This window comes from Phacochoerus africanus, chromosome 6, assembly GCF_016906955.1.
Source record: "Phacochoerus africanus isolate WHEZ1 chromosome 6, ROS_Pafr_v1, whole genome shotgun sequence".
Classification (NCBI taxonomy): domain Eukaryota; kingdom Metazoa; phylum Chordata; class Mammalia; order Artiodactyla; family Suidae; genus Phacochoerus; species Phacochoerus africanus.
This window is the reverse complement of record NC_062549.1, coordinates 3,069,535-3,076,478: the sequence shown is the minus strand read 5'-3', so window position 1 is coordinate 3,076,478 and position 6,944 is coordinate 3,069,535.

Below are 6,944 nucleotides of genomic sequence, written 5' to 3'. Positions count from 1 at the left end.
GTGGAGGCTGAGTGAATCAGCCCATTCAGGAGGGAGTGAATGAATGAAACGCCCAAGCGCGCCCCAGGGCTCCAGCGGACGCCGCAGCGAGCTCCAAGCGGCCAATCAACGCCTTCGCTCGCTCGCCCGGCCCGCCCCCAGGTTCCTCCCGGCTGCCCGGAAACCCCGGAACGCTGAATCCCGGAAGCCGCCTCGGTGGGAGTGCGCATGCTCCAGCTCGGGGACGCTGCGAGACGTCGCTTTCCCGCGGCGCTCAGGGGGCGCCTTTGAAAGCGAGTGGTTGGGGGTCGGCGGCTAAGCTCCACCTGCCTCTCTCCCAGCTCCTGCCGCGGAACCGAAGACTTGTTTTGGCTCACACAACCACCCTCGGCACTACGCCCCAACTAGAAGGAGGGAGACAGTCCCGATCGGAACCTCTCCACAGGTCGGCGGGGACAGGCGGCCAGCGGCCGGAAGTGACGCACGAGTGCGAGCGTAGGATCCTGGCCGGGCTCTTGTTGCCCTGGAGACGGAGCACCTCGCCAGCGTCCCGAGTGCGTCAGCATCCCTGAGCGGCGGCTGGGGGCTGGCGGGTGGATGGCGTCGTCGCTGAGCTGACGCTACCGCGCTGAAGGGTTCCGAGGGCCTCCCTCGTGTGCACCGCTTGGTTCAGCCCCGAGCTGTGGATCAGAGCCCAGCCGAGCGCCAGGCACTGTGGACACTTGCGCGGGGGAGGATTCGGCCAGCGCCGATATCCCCCTCCCAGGAAGTCCTAACGCACTTACTCTTCCAGTGAGCTTTCCAGCCCCAGCTTCCCGACCTCGAAGCAGACTCACTGGTCTCTTCTCGTTTTCCCCTAAGCCATTCCTTTCCGCACGCTTCCTAGTCTTTCCTATATTGTTCCTTCAGTCCAGAACGCCTTCCACCCGGCACATCCCTGCACCATGACAGCACTCCTTTCAGGCGATCTTCCAGGCAGCCTTGATCTGATAAATGTATGAGTGGTTCTTTTTCTCCTTTTTACTTTTCTGTTTTTCCCTTTAAAAAGCATAGGTACATAACACCTGAAACTAAAACAACATTGTAAATCAACTCTATTTCAATAAAAAGTTTAAACATACATACCTACATTGATCTCAAAACACAAAAATTAATCATTTTTAAAGAGATCATCAAAGATCTTGTTACTACTATTGGAAACACTTTTTGGATTAACATATAAATTCATACACAGAAAACTGGCACGAATTGTAACAACTCATAACCTTTTTTCCGTGTTCACTAATTATTTACATTTTTGCCTCACTTATCATTCTCTAGGTAGATAGATCCCAATTGTGTGCTTCATAGCTGTTTTTCCCCTGTCCAGGATCACAAGTTGCAATTGGTTGGCATAACTTTTTTTAGTTTCCTTTTCTCTGGATCAGTTTCTCAGTCTTTGTCTTTTATAACTTTAATGTGTTGGAAGAATACGGTCCATTTATTTTGTGGAACAGGTTCTTCTGAATTTGTCTAATGCTTTCTAATGATGAGATTCAGGTTATGTTTTTTGGCAAAACAGACCACAGAAGTGATTCAATCCTTGGTGCATCACCTCAGGAGACACATGAGATTGGTTTGTCCTGTCTGTGACCTTAACTTGGATCACTTGGCTAAGGTGCAATCTACCAACTGTAAAGTTACTATTTTTCCCATTGTAATTAATAAGTAACTTGTGGATCTTCTGAAGATACTTTGAGACTACATAAGTAAACTAGCCTTCACCAGACTTCCACTTTCATCCTCCTCAGATATCTCAAGAGTGATTTCCTAAGAGCCCAGTAATGGTTGTAATTGACTGCTGACTACATTTCAAACATGCACATGCACTGTGACATATTCTGGGAAGTAACATATGTGTACCGAGAAGATAACAGGTGATCACTAAATATCATTTATAATACTAGGTTTCCTTCCTTTATAGTTTAATAAAGAGGTTTCCTGTTTTATGGAGTATAATCAGAAGCACTTGGTTAATTTGCCATGGGAATTATTCTTTTTCCTGGTAGCATCTATCTTAGTGCCTGCTATATATTAGCAATAAATTTTAGAATTAACAAAAGTATCTCAAACACACACACACACCAAGAAACTGTATCAAAGTCTGAAAAATTATAAATGTGAGCAGCCGATATTTTAAGAGTTCTTACCAAGGCATGGTGACCACCTGTAGAGCCAGAAAACTTGCAAGGATGAGGTATATTATATCCAACCTAAGAAAACTGGATTTTACATTTCAGAAAAAAAAAGAAAAAAAGGAAAAAAAATCCTGAGAAGGGTAACCAATGAGCTGCAATCCCAAGTATGACCACCAGATGGTGGAAGACGCTAAGTAGCTACTGGGGGGGCGGCGTCCAATTAAAATCTAACAGCCTCTCCGATACCTTGCCTCCAAGACTGGGTATTTTGTCACCTTTTCAGGTAAACCTGGTCAGTCCTGGGCAAATTCAGACTAGACTGAAGTCAGGAAGGAATTCGCAAGAGAAATTTAGCTGAATCGGCAGTGACAGTTCTTTAGAATTCAACTTTTTTCATATTACGTTATATATCATATATTACATATACACAATAACCCAGTTGGATGTTATATATAACATATCAAGTTTTCATAATTCGAGTTTTGTCATTTTTATGCCTTTTTGTGTGTCAAATGCTACAGCATTAAAGCTGAATTTTGAACGACTGAGACTAAATCACTGCTATCTACCAACTCAACACAGCATTTATCTGAATTGTTCAAACAACACAGATCAAATTATTTAAATAACATTGATTAAGTGGAAGGTTTTTTTTCCACCTCAATTATCCATACTTTGGCCATTCCTTTCCTTCTTTCTCTGAAGCCGGGAGAGGGGATTCAGATCACCCAAAGAAACAAACTAGAATGGTGGTTACCGGGGGCTAGCAGGTGGGAGAAACGCAACCCACAGAATGCCTGATGGAGCTGTGCTTGCTCAGCACAAGGTCTGCCACCTGTTGCCTTTTCTGTCTGGACCCACCACTGTTCCAGCTTCCCCTAAACTTTCTATACCCACACAATCCCCCCAAAGCCCCGGGGAGGCTGCCTTCAGTAGGACCTTACACTGGCTTCCAAAATTGCTCCCTATTCACAGACGTGGCTCGGATCACGTGTTGCTGTGGTGTAAGGCTGGCAGCTGTAGCTCCGATTTGACTCCTAGCCTGGGAACTTCCTTATGCCTCTGGTGTGGCCCTAAAAAAACAAAAACAGAAAAAAATTGCTCCCTGTGGTTGCATGCAACTCTGAACTTACTAAAAGCCAATGCGTTGTACTCTTCAAATGTGTAAATTGTGTGCTGTGTGACTTATAGCTCAATAAAGTTGTCTTAAAAAAATTATTCCCTTGGCGTTCCTGTCGTGGCTCAGTGGAAAAGAATCCAACTGGCATCCATGAGAACGCAGGTACAATCCCTGGCCTCACTCAGTGGGTTAAGGATCCAGCGTTGCCGTGAGCTGTGGTGTGTGGGTCACAGACGCGCCTCGGATCTGGCGTTGCTGTGGCTGTGGTGTAGGCCAGAGGTTACAGCTCTGATTTTGACCCCTAGCCTGGAACCTCCATATGCTGTGGGTGTGGCCCTTAAAAAAAAAAAACATTTGCTGAAGTTCCCATCGTGACTCAGTGGTTAATGAACCCAACTAGCATCCATGAGGACATGGGTTCGATCCCTGGCCTCGCTCAGTGGGTTAAGGGTCCAGCGTTGCCATGAGCTCTGGTGTAGGTCGCAGACGTGGCTCAGATCCCTAGTTGCTGTGGGGTAGACCGGCGGCTACAGCTGATTCGACCCCTAGCCTGGGAACCTCCATATGCCACGAGTGCAGCCCCAGAAAAGAAAAAAAAAAATTGCTCCCAGCCCCACTCCCTGCCATGCCACCCTCCTGCCAAGGTTCAGCCTGGCTGAACTGCTACTGTTTTCTTTTTTTTTTTTTTTTTAAGGGTCGCACCCGTGGCAGACGGTGTTTCCTGGGCTAGGAGTCAAATCAGAGCTACAGCTGCCAGCCTACCCGACAGGCATCTGACCCCCTCACAGGTCTATGAGCTTCCTCTCCAGCACAGGAACCAGGATGGGGTTGGACGTCAGTGGAAGGCTGTTATGAGTCCAAAGAGAAGTGACCAGGAGCTACGGGCTCTAGCTCAGGAAAGCAGGCTTAGATCAGAACCCCTGACTCGACTGGGATAAAGAAACATCCCAGGGGCCTCACGCAGCCAAGTAGCTTTGCTACAAAGAGGCAGCTTGAACACGGCCCTCCCTCGCTCCCTTTATTATGTTGCACTAATAATAGCTACCATTTATGGAGCATTTAAAGTATGACAGACATGGAGTTCCCATTGTGGCACAGTGGAAACGAATCCAACTAGGAACCATGAAGTTTCGAGTTCAATCCCTGGCCTCGCTCAGTGGGTTAAGGATCTGGCATTGCTATGAGCTGTGGTGTAGGTCACAGACACAGCTTGGATCCTGCACCTCTCTGGCTGTGGTGTAGGCTGGCAGCTGTAGCTCTGATTAGAACCCCCAACCTGAGAACCTCCATATGCCACAGGAGTGGCCCTAAAAAGTAAAATATATATGTGTGTGTGTGTCTATGTATATATATATGACAGACACTTTTCTAAGAATGAGAGGTGCTGTCTCACTGTTTTAAGGGCTTCAGTTTCCCCCTGAAAATCCCAGTGTCCACATGCAGTCCTTCCTAAAATTGATCCACCTTAGGCTCCACGTGCAGTGAAACACAGACTCTCCTTTCCCGCCTAAGGGAGAGTCTTAAGAGCCAAGAGAGAAAGTGCAGGTAAAACCCAAAGGAAAGCTTATTTCACCCACACAACAAATGTCATGGCAAAGCCCCACGCCTTGGCTGTGCACCTCCGTCCAAATTATGTAAAAGTCCAATTTTCAAAAGGCGGCAAACAAATGTAGGGCGACTCACAGCAGCCAGACTGCCCCTCCCACTGGAAGCAACTAGAAAACTGGGAGGAAAAAGAGAATGGCTCTCAGACATTGCACAGCAGCCAGTGCAGGCCTGCGCCCCGACAGAAGACCAGCAGGTGAGCTGTGAGCCCCGACCACCCGCTTTTCCGCCTGGACTCCAGCTGACCCGGGGCACCGAGCGAGGTCACCCGGCGACCAGCACTTGCACTGAGTTGACGAGACAGGGATCGGAAGGGAGAGGGGGTGTGGGCTCTGAAGGTAAGCGTGAGCCTGGGCTCAGCACCCACGTGTGCACGTGGGCTGGGGGGCGTGGGGCGTCTTCCTCTCCCCACGCTGGGCTCTCCGACTGGAGTCCTCTATGCTGGACCAACAAAAGCCAGGGGGACAAGGGCGACACTGCTCCAGGGAATGTCATGGCATCAACGCTTTGCCATGAGGTCTGGAGCTTTCCACTCCACACGTGCACACGAACCACAGGACCCAGCCCTTCCCCTCGTGGGAAGACGGACAGAAACCTACTCCGCAAGTGTTCACAGCGGTTCATTCGTAATCATCACAAATGGGAAATGATCCCACGCCCATCAGCAGGGAAATGGGAATGCCACGTAGAGAAACAGGAAGCAGCTGCGACACGGGCGACGAGGCGGGGGCTCGCCTGGCTGTGCTGCTGAGAGAAAGTCTGACGCCGGAGAGTAAACGACTTCATGTGTGTGAGAAGCTAGAACAGGCCAGCCTGCTCAAGTGTCGCCTGGGTCCAGATGGGCCCAGCTGGGAAGGGGCAGAGGGACTCTGGGTCGATGGTGGTCGGGGGGATACTTGGACGGTGGCAGTGGTGGCCCAGGTGTGTACCTTTGTCAAACCTCACTGAATTCCGTGCTTACAGTGGGTGCAGGCTATTACGTGCAGCCATGTAGCCAATCCAATTGATAACAAGGATATGATATGAAACTGCACCAACCTGAACTCCTCCATTGAGGAAACAGCAGGCCAAAAAAGCTGTGTCCAAAAAAGGATATAAGAGAGAGAAGCAAATATATATTCCTTGAAAGAAAGAATACAGGAAGAAGACGGCAAAATGAACACAAAATAAAACTCTTAAGTCTTGGGTTGTAATCTGCTCATTTGCATCTCCATGAGACAATATGTATTTGCTTTGCTATAGCTCAAGAATCTTGCATCATAATCAGTTTTCCAGAATTTAACACCCACCCTTACAGCTTTTTAAAAGCCCCAAATGACACCACCAGGTTAACACTGCAAGATATGTAACAGGATGCTCTCTGCCTCATTTCTAAATTTTGGACCATTTTTCCTTACAATTAGAACTATTGACATGCGTAAAAAGCATGCTGGGAAAGCCAACCTTCCATCAGGCCTTTTCTCAGCAATGAGAAAGGCTCTGTATTTTCACTTTCCTGCAGCTCAGTCTGTAACTCGGTTACATATTTTGTATGAATTCAATAAGAAATCAAAAGTACCGTTTTGAGAAAAGAAAAAAAAGTTTCATTTTGCTTTTGACAGATTAATGTTCCTCTTTTTTTTTTTTTTGGCTGCACTTGAGGCATGTGGACTTTTCTGGGCAAGGGATCGAACCCACGCCACAGCAGTGACAACGCCTGATCCTTAACCTGCTGAGCCACCAGGGAAATCCAATAAAATTTGTTTTTATTTTTTTGTCTTTTTAGGGCCACACCACCCGAGGCATATGGAGGTTTCCAGGCTCAGGGTCCAATGGGAGCTACAGCTGCCATCCTGCACCACAGCCACAGCCACGCCAGATCCGAGCCATGTCTGCAACCCACACCCCAGCTCATGGCAACACTGGATCCCTGGATCCCTAACCCACTGAGCGAGTCCAGGGATTGAACCCACAACCTCATGGTTACTAGTTGGATTCATTTCTGCTGCTCCACGACAGGAACTCCGGAAGCCCAATAAAATTTTAATTTACATAGCTGTGTTCTTTGAAGGGACATATGTCAG